The following is a 21726-nucleotide window of genomic DNA, read 5'->3' on the forward strand; positions in this document are numbered from 1 at the left end:
TTTAATTCCAGCGATACTGGTGGATTTCCGTGGGAGATTCGAACATGTCTTTGCATCATTACATCACATCTGTACACATATATCTGTACAGTACACATAAAGGACGAGTCTTGGCTAGTATAAGCTACGATTCCAGACGTATGATTCTTATCAAGCGAAACGATCGCTCATTTTAAAAAAAAATAATAATAACAAAGTTTAAGTTTTATAAGCTCAAAGGGTCACCTGTGATGCACGTTCGTGACTCTCCTGTTTGAACTCGTTCATCAAAATGAACAAATCTTTTTCCCGAGTCATTTGAACCAATTGTATGGAGAAATTATATGGAGAAAAATACTGGAATGTTTTCATCAAAATCTTAGTTTCTTTTCGACTGAAGACAGAAAGACATGTACATCTCGGATGACATGGGGTGAGTAAATTTTCAGCAAAAGTTTTTTCAAAAGTGAATAACTCCTTTATGATAAGACTTGTTTCCAGAGAAATATCTTTGAATCTGTGATTCTGAATGAAAATATCCACACCGGTGCGGCGACTGACAGCAGCACATTTATTTATTTATTTATTTATGATTATTTTTTTTATTTTTTTTTTTTTTTAGTATTTTTAGGGCTTGCATTTTTATGCGCTTCAGCTTTGTTTAATATTTAAGCTGTGAATATTTCAAGACATTTTCATCATTAAAAAAAATCCATATTTAACTGTTTTCAACTTTTAATAATAGGAAATGTAAATCAGCATATTAAAATGATTTCTGTTCATGTGACACTGCTGCAAATTCAGCTTTGCTATCACAGGAATAAATTACATTTTAAAATATAATTATATAATAAAATATATAACCATTATTTTTAAATTATAAAATACATTTTTAAAAACATTACACATTTCACAAGTATCAATAAAAAACATTAAAAACTGTTTATATTATTTATTATAAAGCTTTTTATTATGTTTTATGCTGTGGATTTCTGTTTGATAGACATGTGACGTAAAGTCTTTATCAAATGGTCCTTACATGTTCAGTGCTGGGTACATTAATGAAATTAAAGCTGAAATGAACCATGGTAAATTAAATGAAAGTCTTAGTTGAGGTCAGGGGTAAAATTGGATTTCACACTTGTGATTCAATCAAGCTTGAGATATAGTTTAATTTACAACTAAAAGCCAAATGAGCAGAAAGGACACAAAGACCACATATTTTTGTTCTATATAACCACATTATTTCATCTAGAAACTCACCAAAGCCCTCTGACACTTTCAATCAGTTGAACAGTGTATTGCTACTCCTATCACGAAACAGTTGGCGTTCACATTGTCAAATCTTAAACTACTCTATCCAGCAACAGCATCTCTGGAACGCTCAATACACATTTTCATTTACATATTTGCATTTAGCAGACACTTATCCTAAGCAACTTACAAGAGAGTGTCAGGTTTTAGTGTGTCAAACTGTAATCTGGGTCACTTTAATTGAATAAACCAGATTATCTCAGTGAAGCTACTATAGCCGCAGTCACTCACTCTATATCACTGTTGTCATCGAGAGAAGACATACGAAACATTGTCCTTCCACAGACTCTAAAAAGACGAGTCAGAGACATATTTAAGAAAAGAATAGCAGCAGGCATCTTCCCTGCCAAATTCTGAGCCGACCTCTATGTGCTGGGGAATAGCCCCAGCAAGTGAATTTAAGCGGAGGGAGAGAGGTAGAAGCGCCTCTTTCATTTACTCACATGGACTGAGGGCTTCCAGAGTGGTCGGCTGCTGGATGGAGGCATTATCCGTTCTATAGGGAGGAGACCCAGATGAAGAAGAACCCATTGTTCATGACATGGGACATCCAGGGTCCTCCCTGCACTGCATAAGACGTTGCTAAAACCTCCAGTGCGTCCCTTTGTACAGGTCACCGCCTGTCTAGGAATAGGGCAACCAGTGCGGGTGGGGCACAAGAGGAGGAGCTTCTTTTGTGTTTTCCCATTACCCCTATCCAAATAAAACTTGCAGACCTGCATAACCAGCTCACAGGAGTTAAGCAAGCTGTGGGGATAAGATCCATTTGGGGATCTCCCAACTGAAAAAAAAAAAGCTCTAGAACAGTGAGGAGGATGCATTAGAGAGAAAACACACACGCACTAAATTTAGCTGATGGTAATCATCATTCATAAATGATGAATGGTCGAATTTAGGAGAGAGTCTGGACCTCTCCCAACTCAAACTGTGTGCCTCTAAAAACAGCCCAACGAGGAGGACAGTTCCTACACACACACAAACAAACACGGCTCTTCCTACCCCATTAAAATTCCTTCAAGCGGCTGAATGTCCCTTCTTTACATAAATTACTGAGACGTAAGAAATTGCCATGTTCTCTGTGGTCTGGCATTTAAAGAAACAATGAAAAAGTTAAAAGTAGAAGATGCAACAATCATGGGGTCTTCTGCACATTCGTCCTCCTGGTAATTTGGCTTCTTGGCTGCTCTATCGGATACAAAACTACATTTTAATGAGGAGACTTACTCTCACAAATCCACAAAGGATTTAGATGTCTCAAAGCTTGACAGTGTGGGCAAAGACAGACCTGTGTATCACTCAAGAACAGCTGAAACAGTAACACTTTACCATACAGAAAAATGTTAAATTAGCTAATATTAGTTAAATGTGTTAGATAACACATTAATAATAATAGACAAACATTTCATTGTACAGCATTTAATAATTAATGTTTACTTTGCTTTTGTTCATAGTAATTTGGTGCTGAAAAAATATTGCTTGATATTTTTGTGGAAACCAAAAAAAAAAAATTCTTCATGATTCTTTAAAAGTATTATTCCTTGTTAGTTTATGATACCTAGTGAATTAACTTGTCTGAACAAACTAACCTTATTGTACGGTGTATGAACAATGAATGAATGATCAGTGAGATGAATTGTCCATTTAAATGCATAAATGCAAACAGTCCACTATTTTCTTCATGGAAAATAACATGGATGCAAAAAACTAGACTACATTAAACAAGATCTTGTAATTGGGAAAAAAAATGGTGTGCATCTTTGAGCAAATGTTGTGAAATTTACCATTGCCTGTGTAATTGTGTCACCCTTCATCTTGGCAAATCCAATTAAGAGCACTGGAAGCTGAATAGAGAGGAGCTGGAAAACAACCTGACTTGGACTGACTGTGTGCGCAAAGAGAGAGAGTTTACAAGCCCTGTGCACAGAGAAATGGCTTTGACTCAGATAAAAAAATGGCATTTTTAATGGTTTTCTTAGCAGCAAAATCAGGGAGAAGACATACCGTAACCATGTTGCTGATAATCAAATAATACCCACTCAAAAGAAGTTCTGGGAATTCAGTCCAGATGACATGCTGTATAAACGCTACTATGCAAAAGCACAACATGTATCCAACAGAAAAGGCTGTAAATACTGTAGATAAAAGCGGTGTTCGTGGCAATGAAGAATAAAAGCAACAAAACAAACCGCAAACACAACATGCAATAAAAGGGAGGAATCCTTCCGGCAAGTCCAGAAACGCTATTAAAGTAAAGGGGTAAAATGTAAATTCATTTGGAAAAACTGTTGATGATTCCCTCCCATAAAAGTCATGACTGCAGTTTACTAGATATGGATCAGATTTCTTCAATAATAATACAAAAAATACTCTCATTTCAATTCAAAAGTCACATAGCATTGGAACGACATCTGGGTAAAGGAAATTGAGAGATTACTGACCGTGTCCATTAAAAATGACTAAACATAATCTGAATAATTTTAAGGAGTGGATCATTATAATCTAAATTTCACTCACAGTTGTGGGCTTGTGGCTCTTTGGATGGATGGTAGTTAATATGCAGTCAGGCCTCTTTGCATGAAATATGAATCATGAGTACTTTGAGGATTACAAAGATTTTTATGTGCTATGTAGATAACAATACTGCAAAACCATATATGCAACAGTAACATCCCATTTACATTTTACATTTCAAACTTAATCCTTTTAATGACACTATCTCACAGGTAATAAATGAACAGGGCTGGGCTGTTTTATTGACTAGTTTCACAGTACATAGCATGAGCTTTGGCTGTAAGACTATTGTATCTTGACATAAAACAGCATTGCTTTGTCAATAATTAAGCCTAAACTCATATGTAACATACTGTAATATAGTCTGTCCGACCATGGACACTGTCTAGATTTGATCTAATATCCTCTGTCTCTTAGACCTCACTGGACAGCAGTATAATGGTGAGATGACAGCTCCCTCTGTAACACTATGTGTGGCGAAAGGTCATTATGCCAAAAGACAAACATGATGCTATATCAGGAGATACAAACACTAGACACTAAAAACAGCTCCACTGAAATAAGGCTAAGCAGAAACATCTAGCGACAGATTTAAATGCTGGGAAATCTGTAAAATGAAAATATGAAATATGAATGGATGTGCAGGAAAATGTTCAAGAGTCAATATTTAGTGTTGACCCGTCTTCTTCACATAACTGGATATCAGCTTCTGGGCCATATCCTGACTAATGATGATCCATTATTGCCTTATTAGTGCTTGGAGTTTATCACAAAGCCTGTGACTTCACTCAATTGCCCCATTGACTTCCATAAAAAATACATACTATGGTAGTCAATGGGGATTGAGATCTGTTTGATTAAAACATTCTTCCAAATATCTTCCTTTGTGTTCAGCAGAACAAATAAACACATAGAGGTAGGGGTGGGCGATATGACCAAAATTGTGTTTCACGATATGACTAATTTTATTTCACGTTAACGATATATTTCACGATATAGTTATTTATATAGTTATCCTAAAAAAAAAAAAAAAAAAAAAAGACAAAAAGGGCTTTGTATAATAAATAAACCCAAATTTTTATTTTTATTTTATTTGGTAAATTATTTATTTGGTAAACTATTTTTATATCAAAATATAGTAAACAAAAAACACCCATAAACTTTTAGATGAACTTCCCACAACAGATTGATATTAAATACAACTCATATAGGTGCATTTCAACTTTAAATAATTTTTCAATCTCATGCATTGCTTTACTTCATCAATCAGTTTATAATATAATTATAATATATATATATATATATATATATATATATATATATATAATATAATATAATTATAATATTTTTTTACCACATGTGCTTATTATACTGCGTTTTTAACGGAGAAGGGTATTCCTGCACAACCGGAGACTGCACTGTTGTTTTAACGGGCTTGTTTTGCTCTTTTTGTTATATCTGGCAACCCGTCAGTTCAGAAGTGACAAGAAGGAGAGCAGCAATATGAAAACCAAACAGCAGCTACTGTTAGTGTTGACTAAGTAGTTTAAATTATACACACCTTATAACAGAGCGTCGAACACCGCGCGCTCCCTCTCAGTGCATGTGCACGCGCGCGTCTTTTACATCAACAAAATGCGATCGATTAATTTGAGAGTGAAGTTGTAATCACGGATCGAATCAAAGGAAGATTTTATCAACTGGTTCACTAGGCAATTGTTTGGAGTTAAAAAATATATAACTCGCGCTGCATATTTAGTAATTTTGCCTCAGAAACAGGATTATACATGATTCGTTTTAACAGGATGTTCATTCATGCTGAATGCGATTTTCATGTTTAAAAAGTAACTATACATAAGAGAAGGAAAGATGCGGATAACTATACATTATTTAAGGTTATTTCTCGTAATGATATTGATATAGCCTATGAAATGTTGTTATCAAGTAACTTCATGCTTTCCCCGTTGCGAACGTGCACTCCTCTAAACTGTAGCCTGGGTGCTGCTGCTCTGCTCTAGTTGACGACTGCCTTTCCCCCCGAACATATCACGTTAACAACAATCCTTTAGAAAATGTAATTCCTTTGTGGATCCTCTTGATCTGCTTTCTCCATGTTTCTTTGACAAATCTCAGCATCAGTCTCACGCGCGCTGCACGGGAGTTAACCAAGCCCCCTTATTTGCATTTCGCGGTATACACGGAATAAAAAAATCTGTTACGACTGACGTTTTCTATCGCGGTAACGATATATATCGCCATATCGCCCAGCCCTACATAGAGGTTTGGAACAACTTGAGGGTTTTTTTTGTCATTTTTGGGTGAACTATCCCTTTAAGGCCATAATTTCTTGAGGTCAATTGATAAAGAAAGACAACACACGCCTGCAAACTTATAGATTCAAAAGCGCATACCTATAGACTAAACACATAATACGCATGTGGTAACCAATGCTAACACAAGAACACAATGACTGGAAGCACGTCTCTCCTTTTAAAATCAATCAGCCTACTCTTATAATTCAATCAGAATGATAGAGTGATTTTTCTTGACTAATACTAGTTCACACTTTCCTAGCTTATGATATGATTAGTGAAATGATGTTAGCAGGTCATTTTGTGCCAAGACCAAAACAGTTTTTTACAATGCATCATTTGCATTCTGATTACTCTGCACAATATAGAAGCAAAGTGAATTAACAACACCACAACAACTGAAGAAGCAAACGTTGTGAAACAAAATTTACAGTAGTATACAGTAGTAAAGTATAATAGTATAAATAATACTAAAATAACACTGGTGTCAGTCAGGATCTGGATTTCCATATGTCCAGTTATAGTCTAATTTTCAATTCAAATGTATTAAGCAAACTTCCCTTTCAGAAATCAAATTGCAACATAGTTGCAACTTAATTGTAATGCATTCACTCACTTTCATGAACGTCACTAGGCAGTACAAAACATTATATAGAAACAAAATTAAGCTTTTGTCAAAACTATCATCTAAAGATAAGAAAATTACCCCTGCAATGGGAGCATTGCTTCATGATAAAAGTAAATCTAGTGTTGTGTTCTCTCTCTGCATCCAGCTGTCTGACAAATCAGGCCAATCCATGCAGATGGGAAATGCAATCTGTTTTAATGGTTCCTTTCTAATCACCATATTAGAATAGTTTTAGCCAAGGCTTGGTTTACATATTGCCAACATTTGTCATGTTTTTCAAATGAGGTCTAGAACCTGAGCGAGCAGGTTTAATTAGACAACGTTGATATCTGCCATTCATTATCATAGACGACGTCACTTTGTAGGACATCTTGGAAGCTAGCATCGCACGGGTTCTCTCAGTCGAAAAGCAATGCATTTTCCCCATAGACTTTTGGAAAATCTCAAAAAATAAGATCTGTGTTTAACAAAGAGTTGTGACCCTTACACGTTTTGTCTATCAATTTAATCTTTACAAGTTAATCCAAAATGTATACATTTTAAAGCCTATATAAAGTTTCTAAAAAACACAATCAGACACAATAAAGTTTAAAAAACCATAAGCAGGTTATAACTGTGTGTTCTATGTCATAGATCAAAACGTGAAAATATTTAGAGGCTTTGTTCACCACAGACCTTATTTCAGGCGATTTAGCAAAAACCCATTCGCTTTAGAGCGAGGGAACCGTAGTGCTAAAATGCTAACTCACTTCCGCGTTTCGGCCTACAGAGTGACGCCGTAATTTCGGCACTCTATTGACAAGTTCATTAAGGAGCAAGTAAACTCATTAAGTGTTAGTTATCTGGATAAGAATATATTCACACAAATACTAACACATCACTTAATGACTCTTTAAAGCCATATTAATAGTTTACAGCATAAAAGTAAGTATGATTGAGTGATTGGTTATAGCCTAATTTTACAATAAGTAATAAATAATAAATGCATTGGGTATGATGAACTAACATTTAACAATACTAAAACAGCATTTAGAAATCTAAAATCAGAATTGTTTTGGATAAGTACAGTCACAAAATATACATGTCTATATTATTATGTATTCTCTCTACTCTAGCTCTATATCCTGTCTCCATGTAGACAGGCCTCACTGATGGCACCACTGCCGATTTGAGTGAGATAAAGGGTATTTTATCTCTTCCATTTTCTTCTAACACTCAAGTGGGTTGGGAGTCATCATGTGAACCAACATGGCTGCTTGGAAGTAGCCTAGTTTGGATTCCCCTCCTGCATGATATGGAATAGTAAGTAGTCCATGTGCTAAATTGATTCAAGTAAATCAAACGGCAAAGGGTATTGCATATGCCACCTCAAACCAAAGTAACTCCATGACCTGCCGCAGAGATGGATAACACATTGGCGTCTACTGAAATGCTAACTTCACTCACTGAGAGTGCACTTGAGAAATACTTCTTTAAAGCAGAGGCAGCATCAAAGGAAGGATTTGATCGGTTGGAGCAATGTTTGGACTCACTTAGAGCTGGCTTCGCAGAACTCAAAGAGGAAACAAAAGTCCTTCGGGAAGCAAACATAAAATCAATGGCTTGCATCGCATTCGTGGAACAGAAGTCAACAGCCTTATCAGTAACAATGACAAGAGACAAAGTTAGCTGACCTAGAAGATCGGAGCAGAAGAAACAACATTGTTGTCCATGGCCTTTGCGAGGGAAAGGACAATTCAGATGCTTTACAATGCATCATAAACGCTTTTCACTACCATTACGGTTTTCTGCACTGAAAGACACGCCACCGGAGATCATGAGAGCACATCGGGTAGGACCCCCCGGGGATACTGTATGTTGCTTCAAAACCGAGGGTCTTGATTTTTATGTGCCTCAGATACACTGACAAAGCGAGGATTTTGAAGCAAGAACTCACCACTTGTGATTGGCGGATTATAGCCTGACAACAAGGATCTGGCATAGGTTGTGTTATCCTGTCATGGAAAAGGCTCGGCATGATGGTTTGCAGCCTTTCCTACTCTACCCAGCAACTATAAAAATATCCAGAGGCCATTTGCACAGTTTCTTTGAGGATCCAGCGAAGGCGGAGCTGTTCCTCAAGACGTACGATCAGGAGAATGCTGACTAGAGTGTATTGGAAAACGATATTGGCTCAGTCACTTACAGAATCAATGTTAGTTCCTTGTGATGACAAGAACTGTTTTGGTTATTCATTGTTGGCCACGTGATGAATTCATAGACGCTGATCACTGGGTGAGTGTTCTACAGTACGTAGTGGGGCGCCGTAAACAGGGAAGCCAGCAAGCAGTGCTGTTTTGTACTTTTTCACGATATATGGTACGAGAAGGAGTGCACTGAATCTATTTATAAGATGGACTAAAATAAACTTCTCAGCAGGACTATGAGAGGGAAATTACTGTACTCACTTGATAATGGACACAGACATTGGGGGTGTGAATGGGTGGAATGAAGTTTCAACATTTAGAAGTTTATATGTTAAGACCTGGTTTCTATGAATGTGGAGATCATGATTATTTAATGGCTGAAATAATAAATGGTGTGGTTCGCAAAATTGCCTAGGAAAGGGATTAAAGTTGGGACGTTTAAATATTCGTAGCCTCAGAAATAAAGTAATTGACATATCAAACATTTTATTAGAGAGTCATTTATACATATTAGGAATTACTGAGACTCATTTAGATTCCACAATTGAAGATTTGTTATTGCATATCCAAGGGTACAGCATATAGGAAAGACAGAAATGTATGGGGTGGCGGTGTTGCTATATACTGTACATACAGGACAGGAGCATATACCAGTTACTAAGAGTGGATTTAATGACATCAGAGATTGAAGCTTTATGGCTTCAAGATCATATTCCACATTTAAGGCCCATATTAGTTTGCTGTTGTTACCGTCCACCCAATGCTAATTCAGCATATTTAGAGAATGTATGTGCTATGATAGATAATGTGTGTGATAGTCTAAACAAATATATTATGAGAAGAAACAAGCTTTACTCTGTAACAGAGGCATGTGGCTTGAAACAACTTGTGACCGATCTTACTCGAATATGTGGTAGGAGTGATGGATCCATTAACAGAATTACCGGACTCGCGTCCTCAGGAGTCATTCTCCTGAGTCGGACTTTCCGTGGTAGGCTGCTTGGTATTGAGAAACGCCTAATGCCGACGCTTGACAAATATGCCGAGTAGCAAGAACAAGATCTGCTGAATATTATCCTTTGTTGCTTTCTTCTTCGCGTCAAAATTACGTTGCACCACGCCGATCAAGTGAGTGTACTGTTGGCGGTTACTCACGGTTTACTGACTCTGTACCGTACCATACCGTATAGTACCGCTCAGTGGAAACCAGCCATTAATTTCGGGAAAGAGACTTCAGATACAGTATTAGGGGAACACTATGGCACAATTTATTTATTATTTATTACATTTAAAACATGCAGCAGGTCATAGGACCTTTAAAATTTAATGCAAACCCAAAGATTTTTGTTGCCCAAAATGCTCCTTCCCTTTCTAAAATGATATTTTTTCCATCAGTCAATGAGCGAAAGGGTGAAGAAAAACACATTCTCTTAGCTAAGACTCCCAGCCATCGCATCTGTACATCTATGCTATCTATTTCAAAGTTTAGCAGCTTTCCTCAATGCAAAGGTTTGCTCAAAGTTTCCCTCAAAATGTGTTTACGAGCTCCTGCCATCTGTTGAGGAAAGAATTAGTCTCCAGATTGAGGGCTTTGGGGGTTGTTTATTTCCAAACCTTGTACTCTAGAGATGTGATTAATTGGTTGGTGAAAACATCTCCCTCTCCATAACTCCTGCGGTGAAGCCTGGCCTGTGTACACAGTGAGATGACCAAGGCAATTTAAGTAGAATTAATCTGAAGTCTAATAGGAAAGCCACTGAACACTGACCGCTCTAATAGTTTTGAGTACAGAGCACTAAAGTAATGAAGTTTCACCATTTCAGCTGGCCATCTCATTTAGCAGTGAGAAGCAGCTCCCACAGAGAGGCTTGAGTTTCCTCTCTTACCTGTGCTTTCTGACACAAAATACCCAAGAAACAGAACGAAGCCTTTGAGATCATCAAAGAGAAAAGGTCAAGCTAAATAAAAACTTCACGTGCAGCAAGACGGATAGAAAAAGATCTGCCATTCAAATTTGTTTTTTATACAGTAGGATTCACAAGTCTTGAGAAGTTTTTGAGAACAAAAAAGTTACATATTATATTATCTGCACAACAATTAGAGTGAATGTTGAATAGATTTTTTTATTATTAAATGATTCAAATTAGATGTCTAATTACCAAAATTATTATTTTACATATATTCATTTTATAAATGTGTTGTTTAACTTTTTCTAGGTTCAAATTTTGAATACAAGAGACTTTCAATGTGGTCGTATGACAACATGACTACAAAGAAATAAGATACAGGGCTTTATGGACCGGAGATGATCTAATGACAGATTTTCCCGCTGAGCAATAAGAATGGGACATGGGCATGAGCCATCTGCTCCTTCCGTTGCTTCACCTGTCACTGAACATAACAACAAAACAACAGTCCCACAATCTGTAGATCAGCAAATCGATCGTGTCTGAGCAGAGAAACCTAAAACCTATGATTAAATCAGTGTACAGGGAGCTCCTGCTGTTAAAAGTACACCTGCAAATGTGTGTATGACACATTTTGATTTGAAATTTATTTCAAAAACAACGAATGAGGACTGTTATGTAATGATGTCCTAAGAATTATGCATTAAACTTAAACTATCGCTCAAAAGTCTTGAGAAAAAAAAAAAAGAAAAAAAAGTTTTTGAAAGAAGTCCCATGTTCACCAAAGCTGCATTTATTTGACTAAAATGTATAATATTGTGAAATGTTATCACAATTTAAATTAACCGTATTCTATAATACTATATTTTTAAAAAATGTGACGGCAAAGCTGAATCATTACTCCAGTCTTCAGCGTCACAAGATCCTTCAGAAATCATTCTAATATGCTGATTTCGTACCAAGAAACATTTCTTCATATTATAAATGTTAAAAGCAGTTGTGCTGCTAAATATTTTTGTGGAAACTGAGATAAACATTTTTTCATGATTTTTTGATAAATGGAAAGTAAATTTCAAAAAGTCTTCACTGTATGGTGATCAATGTAATGCTGAATAAAAGTATGATTTCTTTAAAAAAAAAAAAAATACTAACTCCAAGACTGTCCAGTTATAACAAGTATGTTCTGTTTTGGTTTTGTTTTCACTGTGTTCTGTTCCTGTTTTGCCTGTTTGAGTTCCTAGTTAGTTTCCCAGGCTGTTAATTAGTTTCCACCACACAACTGTTTCTGTTCACCTTGATTACGCTGCCCATGATTTTCAGGGTATCATTTGGTTCCTTTGTCAGGTATCGCCAGTGTTTAAGGTGGTTGTATTCACATTTATCTCCAGAGTATTCTTTGTAGATTCATTAAAGACTGTTATAGTTCCCTATTCCTTTCGTCATCATGAGCTTCCTTCCAGCCACTGATCGCGTGACACCAGTCTGTGGTGGAGAATTTGTGACTCTTTCCACATTACGTTGTGGTGACAAAAGTAACTCCCTGTCTCTGAATATGCCTACTTACATTCATACTATATACTGTATAGGCAAAAAACAGTACAGTGTGTGAGCGGAGTAGTACTGTATGTCCGAATACATACGGTGCATAAAACAGTTGGTGAAAAGTACCAGGATGACCTAGTACTTCCGGTGCGATTTTTTTTAAAGAGAAACAGAAACAGGTTAATATGTGAAATATAAAAACAGGGATTTGAAAAAACTAATTTGATTCATTGGTGTTCCCTGAAAACTTTAAATATTGAATGTTTAACATTGAAACTTATCTGGCTGATAACTGCAACTGAGTGGCCTAAATCTCATTAGCATACTGAATGTCTAACTCACCTCCCTCCCTCCCTCTTCCTTTCCCTTTCCCACTGATCCTCTCTCTCTCTCTCTCTTTAAAGGAAGCTCAGAAGAGCCTAGAGACAGTGACTAGTGGGGCGCATGGCTGATCGCTGGGTTCTTAACTCCACAAACAGACAAAAAAATACACTGCCACTGAGCTCACATGAAACCGTTTTTTGGCTTGCATCACAGAGATACAAACCCTGCTTTTTGTTTTAAAACGCTGTTTTTGCACTACACAGCGCCATCCAGAAATGGTATTTCTATTATTTTTTTACCTGACGAAGACTGATAGGCCCCACTTTACACTTAGTATAACGTTTTCACACCTATAGGTTATTTGTTTTGTTCTGAAACAGTGACTTAATTTGTTACAATGGGGCATTTTCTTCTTGGTTCGGTTCGCTTTCACAAGGCAACCTTTCAAAATGTGTTCACGAAAGTCACATGCGAGTAACTGTCCTCTTATGGTCAATGTTTTCTCTGTGTCATCCATCAAGATAATTGACAGGTTCGCTGCATGAGCTTATTGTAACTGTCGAGACACTATACGAATGTAGCCGTCATTCCCGCTGTTAAATTATATACTACATTCATATTAATATTGCAGCAAATTCAAATGCGCTCTCTCTCTCTCTCTCTCTCTCTCTCTCTGGATCTGCCAGCACTGTCTAGAGGATTACTGTGTCAAGACCAAGGTCAAGAAACACACAAACACTATGTTATAAAGCTAGAGCAGGAATCAGCTTCATCTGGACAGCAATATTCTCTATTCATACCAGGAAAGTCCACTAGTTCACTTGCTTTGGTCCGGACCAAAAACAATGTTAGTTTGTTTGCTTGGTGTGGTTCGCTTTCACACTGCCCTTTTTGTAAGTGAACCAAAATTTGTAAACAAAACCACACGTGTGCTAAGGTCATCCATTCATTGGACAGAAATTCAAACCGTTCCAGTGTTCGTTTGAAACTGGACCAAGAACACCTCTTGCAAAAGGTTCCAAAACAAACACTCAGTTGTAAAAAAGCACACTTAATATGATTTTTTTTTTTTTGTGATTTTCTTATTTAAAACCTAGAAGCTTTGCGTAGTTTAACTCGGGGCCCTTTTCTGAGTCTGAAAATTCCTCAAAGTGCAAAAACGTGCAGTGGGTTGGGACTTCCAGGGCCCCAGAGGCTCTAACGGCACGCCCAGGAAGGTGCACCGTCCTCGGGCACGGCCAGGTGGCCCCCGGGGTCCTGGAAGTCCCCCCGGAGACATGGGTGACATCCACACCCACCGAACGAACGGGAAATTCTGTTTTTCCCCATTATCTCGAAAACCACAAGACGAAAAAATTTCAAACTCGGGTCGTCCGTAGGTCTCGAGGGGCCCTATCAAATGAAATTTCGAGGCCAACAGAGGAGGAAATTAATAGTTAAATAAAATCGTTATTTTTTTTTTTTTTTTTTTTGTCGCTTGACTTTTTGATCGCATAAACTTAAGATTGAGCCACTGTAGTCACTCGGATTATTTTAACGATGTCTTTCATAACTTTTGGGCCAGCCAGTTTAAGTTTAGATCCCTTAAGAAGCCTATGGAGGAGTGATCCAGCTCTCAGATTTAATCAAAAATATCTTAATTTGTGTTCCGAAGATGAACGAAAGTCTTACCCTTTGGAAAAAAACTTTCTTTGGAAAAACCTGACTGCGAGTAATTACTGACAGAATTTTTGGGTGAACTAACCATTTAACAACTTAAAAAGCTACAGTAGGCCTACAGTACATTACACTTCTCACTAGTGAGGTTATAACAGCGCTGTTCTTAAAGCAGATAAACTACAGGTAAGAGTTTCGCTATTAGTAGAGACGCTGCTGCGGAACAATGTTGAGAGATGCACATATTTAGCGAATTCAAACATGCTTATCTCCCTACCTCTAATAACTGCTATCAATGGCTCTAGCCTCCGCTACTAGCTCTAAAATGATTTTGTGGAATTTACATAAGAGCGCAGGACTACTTTCTTTTGCATTTTTTACCACGCCTCCATTGCTCATTCCAAAACAACGTGTATTAGCACCTTGGGTGTGCATTATTTTCTAATAATCCAACAGACCGCCATCAATTATATTTACGTGATGCATAAATTCAGCATTCAAAGAGATTTTTTCTTCGTCACGATGTAGAGTTCTGCTGCTCACTTGTCTTCATGTGATATGATTGAGCAATCGATAGATATTTTATCTGACAAAATTATGAATAGCCTTGTGAATCATCTGCCAATGCTTTTAAAATCTGGTAAATGATGTAACATTTCGTTAGCACAGCCTCTGATGCATTATGAGCCATTTTTTAACAGGTACTGTAGGTGGAGATAAATACAATCCAGCTAAAGAACATTCAGATGTTATCTGGACATGGAATGCATGTTTATCCCAGGTGTAAAGGGGCTATAGACAGACAGACAGACAATGTGATGTGTTGTCCCCTTTTGACACATGCAGCAGGGGGCAGGAACACAAACAGTGTATCTGTGGCCTTTTCAAGGGCATGAGTTACAGTCTCACTGCTAACTGATAAGCACTAGGTTGAAAAGTCTCTGGCTCTGCCATGCAGGTACAATTACAGACTGATTTTTACATGAATGCTTGGGGAGGTTTACATATCCTTGTAGCTTTGCATTGCACAATCATAACTGGTGGTAATTTTAAGAAAGCAGAAAGAATAGTTAGATTATCTTTCAAACTTTCCAAAGGATATACAAACAAGCCTTATATGAAAGCAAAATACAGGAAAGTCATGGACAATTAGGCACAGCCAGACACAAACACACATGCTGCAGTTGATGAGGCCTGTCCTAGATGACTGCTTTATTCTCATGTGTATACTGGGGAAACACACTCAAGCGTCACTAAACCAAATACAGTGGAAGACGTGTCAACAACCCTCTGGGTTTCTGGAATCCCTTATTCCACAGAATCACACTGTTTTGACAGTATAAGGACTGCAAAAACAGGAGATCATCTCAACTGTTTTATAACATTAATATATATAATTGAAATGAGGCTGGCAATAATAAATAAATAAATAAATAAAAATAGCTAGCATTATTTCAATTATTTCATGCAAATAATTATTATGTTATGGCTGATAACAAAAATCTATAGTACTTTCTAAAAAAAAAGTTATAATTTAAATTAGTCATCACCACACAATGATGTAAAGTTCAAAAGGTTAACTAATTCTGTTGACATACATTTAAAAAAAAAGTATATTCAGTAATAGAAAAGAGAGACCCCTGGATTGCAGGTTAGATCCCTTAAAAAAAGATAGAGAATCAACCTCAGAGACTAATAAACAATAGGTCTGAGAGTGAATAATTAGCTACTATACTCGAGAGCTCTGAAATGGTTTACTGCACAGACACATTTCATTGTAACATTACAACCAACATAAGATGTATAGAACTTGACATAAGAGGATGGATAGCAAAAATAATGGTTCATTCATTAAATATAGCCGTTTTGTACTGCATTGTAATGTATTTGCGCCATTAGAAATGACCAATCACATTGTCAGAATAGACATTACGTATTTTATAATCCTAAAAATGTGTTCCATTATGTACATTTTACATTGTCGGGACATAGTAGTACAAAAGGAAATGATGAAGTACGTTTTTTTAATAAAATGTCAGAAACCCACGCATAAATCCTGGTCTTACTGAACACTTGTAGTGCAATTACTGGGGATAAGAGGGACGTGTATGACTGAGGCATGTCATAGGCAGCATCACTGGAGTTCTGATGCAGATCCCCGCGATGACAAAAGACCCGTCTTTATCTCAATACACAGAGAGATCACAAAGCCTGCGCTATAGAATTAACACAAGGATTACAAAGGATGCATGATGTGGAGTCTTTAAGCGAACTAATTTAACTCACAAATGCACAGTAATCTCGGCAAAAAGTAAGCGGGAATAAAAGACTTATGCTTCAGTACGTGCGCAATCACTTCTTGTTTATACAAAATACCAGGGTGGTGATTACAAGCTTTGTTCTAGTTCACCGCTGATGAGAATCAAATCTTGCTAGAAATAATGTGCAGAGTTGGAGTCAGCAAAATTTAGCAAAACAAAATAACAAGCATGCTGAACTGATCTGAATTAATTTCATATGGGTGTATATTAAATCGTAATGGGGTAACACTTTAAAGTTCAGTTTGTTAATATTAGTTAATTCATTAGGTATCAGATACAATGAGCAGCAATTGTTTACAGAAACTATTACTGTTATCGTAAATTCAGAAATGTTCTATCGTTAATTCAATTTCTTTCAATGTTAATTTATAAATGTATAGGCCTATGTAGAAAACGACAATAACAATCAAAAATGCTTTCAAAATAGCATTCACTGTTAGTTCATTCAACCTAATCGTATTATAAAGTGTTATCAAGATCATTTTAATGTTTCTTTGTGTTTGTAATGTCTTAAAATGTCCCAACTACACTTACTTTCAAAGGTTTTTTCACTGTCTTTCACACAGCCTCTTCAAATGTCTTACCTCCTGACACGTTGTTACACTCCAGTTCTCTGTGCTTCTCTCCCACCTTCCGAAACGTGTGACAGCAGCACAACAAAGGTTCATCAACTCTCTTGTTGTGCCCCCGCCCCACCCTCTCTCGCGTCTCTGACAGTAGTAAACACTATGGCTTCGCTCACTCACGCTCCACAAGCAGAGAAGAGGAACTAGAGGTGAGATGTGTGTTTGTGTATGCACAGAGGAGGAGGCGCACAGTATTCTCCAGTGTCTTTTATTGCTGAATCAGTGTTAACCCAAAGCAGAGGTGACATTGCTGCATTTTCGCCCAGGCAATGAGACAAGTCTGCACACAACTTTGCTCCATATTGTGTTCCTCTTTTAAAAAAATAAAACTTTCATGGCAGGATTTGCTGGTCCATTTAAAGTCACAATGAATTTTAAATTGAAAATTAAACCTTTCATTTTTTTTCTTTGTGTTTTCTGTTCAGTCATTCTTTGATTAGCAATTTAACAGATTACTACCTTAGGATTGAGCAAACTTGAAAAGCACTTTTAATCAGAACAATAAAGTTAAAATTATTAAATAAAAAGGGTCGCAAATGCATTTTTAACGTCGACATTGAGAGGGCAATAATGGGCATTTTAAAATTATGAATTTTTTCATATCTGATCAGCCTATATACAACTTTAAAACTCATGATAAAAGGCGGTGTAGTAGTGCTGACGTGACACAATTAAGTACAAAATGAATCGGTCACTGCTGTCATATTTAGCTATAGAATGATGGTGTCAAATTAATATTCATATAGGCTAGTTATCTGCAAGACACTGTTCTGAAAGAGCTAGTAAAATATTCACACAAAGACTACCACAAACTGTCTGCACTCACAGCTCAACTCTGTCTTTGGTTAGCATATTTGACAACATACTGACTGACAGATCAGTCTGATTCTTGCTCGCATTTTAATAAAGGCGGATTATGTGTTATCAGTTTAACAAACTCACAGACACACAGGAAGCTCACTGCATCTTCTCTCACACTCACCAGGAGCGACTGAGCACTGCTGAACTGCCGCCAATAGATGTACAGTACAACCTCTGAATTATTCTCTCATATCCAGCTCTCAGTGGCCCCTGCGACTGGCTGGCTATGGTGCACTAAAAATGATAAATACTGGATCTATCAGCTTACATTTGGAGAACAGCCACCTAATTGGCAATTAAAGCAGATAAAAAATGTCTGTTGTACTTGTACTCTACACTCAGTATAGAGATAGAGCTATTCAGTAAGACCAAAGCAGCTGTATTTAACCGCATTGTTCATGTTTCATGGCATTCCTGTTTGGCGAAACTGAGTTATTCTTCAAGTAAAGTAGAATCAATACAGTCAATGAGGATTGGATTTACAGAGGCAGAAGGGACAGCAATCTGGTGTGTGTTACAGAACCAAGCCAACAGGTCAGTGGCGTGTAATGTATCCTAAAATTGTTTTATAGCCCCAAATAATTCAGACCAAACCAACCCTATATTATCTTACATTATCTGTACTGAAATTACTATTTCATATACCCTTCTATACAAGTGACCTAAATCAGGGTGTGCAAAACCAACCTAAAACATCGGTTTGCACACACAAAGACATAATGGGGGTTTTCACATTATACAATTATAGGCGTAATAATTTAAAAAAATACGAATTTAAATCAGTCATCATCCATCATGCTGGCTAGAAGAAAAGCAGCAGCTAAAAACAACAGTATATCACAAAGTTTTCATTTAGACCCTAAACATTCATATTAACTTAACAATGACATTATTGAGAATGAGGAGTTAACGTCATTTTACAGTGCCCCTCCCCTTTCCGCCATGTTGGTAGGTTTCCCACGGCAAAACAGTATTGATTACGTGAGTTTTTAGCTCGGTAGTAGAGGAGTTTCTCGCAATACCGCACTGTTTTACCATGCCTGGAAGTAACTGCTGCTGCGTTAAAAACTCCTCCAGTAACTCACACGATACATTTGGAAAACATAGAAACAATGGAATTAAGTTTTTGGGGTTACCGAAATGGACACAGGAGGGAGAGTCTAACCTGATGAGAAGACGCCGGATTGCTGGGTTTGCTGATGCCTTTAGTATACGATTGTCATTGGTCACTGTTTGCTGTGCCTTAACGAACATATGCAAAAGTGTTGTTTGAGTGCCTTGTTCATTACTTTTTTATTTCATTGAAATAAATGTTTGAAACAACTTGATATGGCTTAACAATATTTATTGAGAACTGAAATACATAGGCTATTTGGACAACATAAGTTTCATGGACAACATAAGTAATAATAATAAAATAATAATACTGTTATTAGTGAAAAAGAATAAATATATTGATGCTGCTTCTCCAAATACAGCTGTTTTGCAATTTGTGTGAGTTTGTTCCTGTAAGGTCCCTTTTCTTTCGCCTTATATTTCAGCATTGCTTTACTTTCTTCCTTTTTTCTCGTATTCTTAGATCCGTCTCTGTCCTGCCAAAATAATAAATGCGCGAAAATTTAAGAGCTCTGGAACGTTTAGTCGCGTCTATGTGTTCTAAAGGCATTGCCCCTGGTAACCGATAGCGTCTCCTACCATCATGGACGACCGGCTCAGACCCTGCCCAAATAGGCACGTGACTCCTCATTCTCTATATGACCCCTTTAAAAGAAAAAGGCTGCCTGTTTGAGTAGACTGCCACATCAGAATATAGACTAAGCAATAAATAAACAAAAAATATGATCAGCTATTTCAGAGCATAGAGCAACATCTACCAAGCTCCACATCTACCAATTTAACCTTTGAGTGAGACATTCAGACTGAATTTACCTGTAATAAAATCAGCAATGAAATTACTATGCTACAGGCATCTATTGACTCCAGTCATATTTTCTTTCTGAATTTCAATGATTGCAGTCTTGTTTTATGGTGGCTGAAGATTTTTCTTTTAACTGGAGAAAAAAAAAATCACCCTTCCCATAGAAATCAATGGTGACCGCGATTTGTCGCCCACACCCTACATTACAACTATAGTAGCCTGTGCAGTGTTGCAATGCTGCGTGTCATCACTAAGTAAGTTATCGTTTAATTAATTTCGTACTTTATTTAATAAATATTTGCCCTTTTTTCTGATTCTTTATCATTAAAACTTTCTGTCGAAACCCAAAACGGTATTAAAAGAATTGACAGAGCTATAAAGAAACAAATGTAATGGTTAATGTTTCGCGTCAGTTTATTGGACTTCCGTTCTTGCACACCCTGTGTCATATGGCAACACACAAAGCGTTGTTTCTGGCTGCACTAACTGCTCTATACCATGAATACAGTGCAGTTCAAGTGACAGAAGGGGACTCTGGGAGTAGGAACCCGCCCCTTCGGCTCAGTCTCCACACTAAAGTAACCGCATTGTTAAAAACAGAACACTGCAACAGCTTCTCCACTGTCTTCCTGCCAAGTGCCTCGCTCGGCCACCGGCCGCTGTAGATGACCGAAACAAAACACTGTCTCCATGCATGCTGATTGATATAACTGCACTCACCTATTAACTTGGTCGCGTGTCTTTGTTCAACAATCTCCCGATCACAGCTAAGTTGCTTTCGATTTGGCTCTCGCAGAAGACACTCCAATAAATCTGTTTTGATGTTTGAAAAAAAAGTTTCAGTTCCAAAATCGAGCTTCCAAAGACCCTCGGCGTGTGTCGAGGCTTCGGGAGCGTGTGAGTGACAGCTGGCTTCATCAATGTCATTGACTGCTGTCTAGCTGTCGCTCACGGGTCTATATCCGAGCAAGCATGGTTCTGCCTCTTATTTTGTTGAATTGTGTTCGAGCTTTATGGCGCGACGAAATCTCCGCATCATTTCAGTCTCTTGTGAGTCAGTTTGATGGCATATATCTGCCCCATCCCTCTTTCTCCCTCTCTTCCGCACTGCTGACAGATCCCCGACCGAGCGAGTGAGCCAGAGCAACTGCAAACACTACAGCCCGTCACACATGGTCACGGTCATCGGCTCCCGTTTACGAGCAACGCTAAAGATCAGTCTGCGAATTACGGGGAATTCATTTGCGTCTCTTATCATGTGTAACATTACCACGCTGGCTGAAAGCTTGAATGAACTTCACGATCTATCAAACATTTCCCTGTATTTTACTATGGGCGGGTCCTAAAGCCCGACGGGTTCGTGGCACACTAGTCTCAGCTTCAGACGACACGCCCACAGCCTGCTCTCTAATGTCTTTTTCATACTGCAGACAAAACTGAAAAACTCTTTCTGATCAAATCTAACTGGTGAGCATTACACAAGGTCCAGGACACACAGGTGTTTTTTATATCACCATGGAAACTAGGTTGGTGCTGGATAAGTACTTTTGAAGAAAAAAAAGGCTGGGTTATTTTTTAACCCAAATGCTGGTTCAGCCTGATGGGTCATTGTATTGGCTTATTTTTTATGTTTTAATTAAA

The 21726-nt window shown here is 37.5% G+C and overlaps 1 protein-coding gene across 5 annotated transcripts in view; it reads right to left on the minus strand.

The window, feature by feature from the left end:
- The window catches only part of camkk1a (calcium/calmodulin dependent protein kinase kinase 1a), a 74200-nt gene extending 52772 nt beyond the window's left edge, over window positions 1-21428 (minus strand). For 3 of the 5 annotated variants that reach the window (XM_039675218.2, XM_039675215.2, XM_089130293.1), the window contains exon 1: window positions 20806-21428. The gene's annotated coding sequence lies outside the window, so the exon portion shown is untranslated. Of the gene's footprint in view, window positions 1-1736; window positions 1876-20805 lie in introns of those variants that run through there. The other 2 variants (XM_039675220.2, XM_089130292.1) reach the window with 2 other exon arrangements.
- Window positions 21429-21726: the final 298 nt, after the last annotated feature.

Source organism: Pimephales promelas, chromosome 4 (assembly GCF_988280905.1).
Source record: "Pimephales promelas chromosome 4, fPimPro1.hap1.1, whole genome shotgun sequence".
Classification (NCBI taxonomy): domain Eukaryota; kingdom Metazoa; phylum Chordata; class Actinopteri; order Cypriniformes; family Leuciscidae; genus Pimephales; species Pimephales promelas.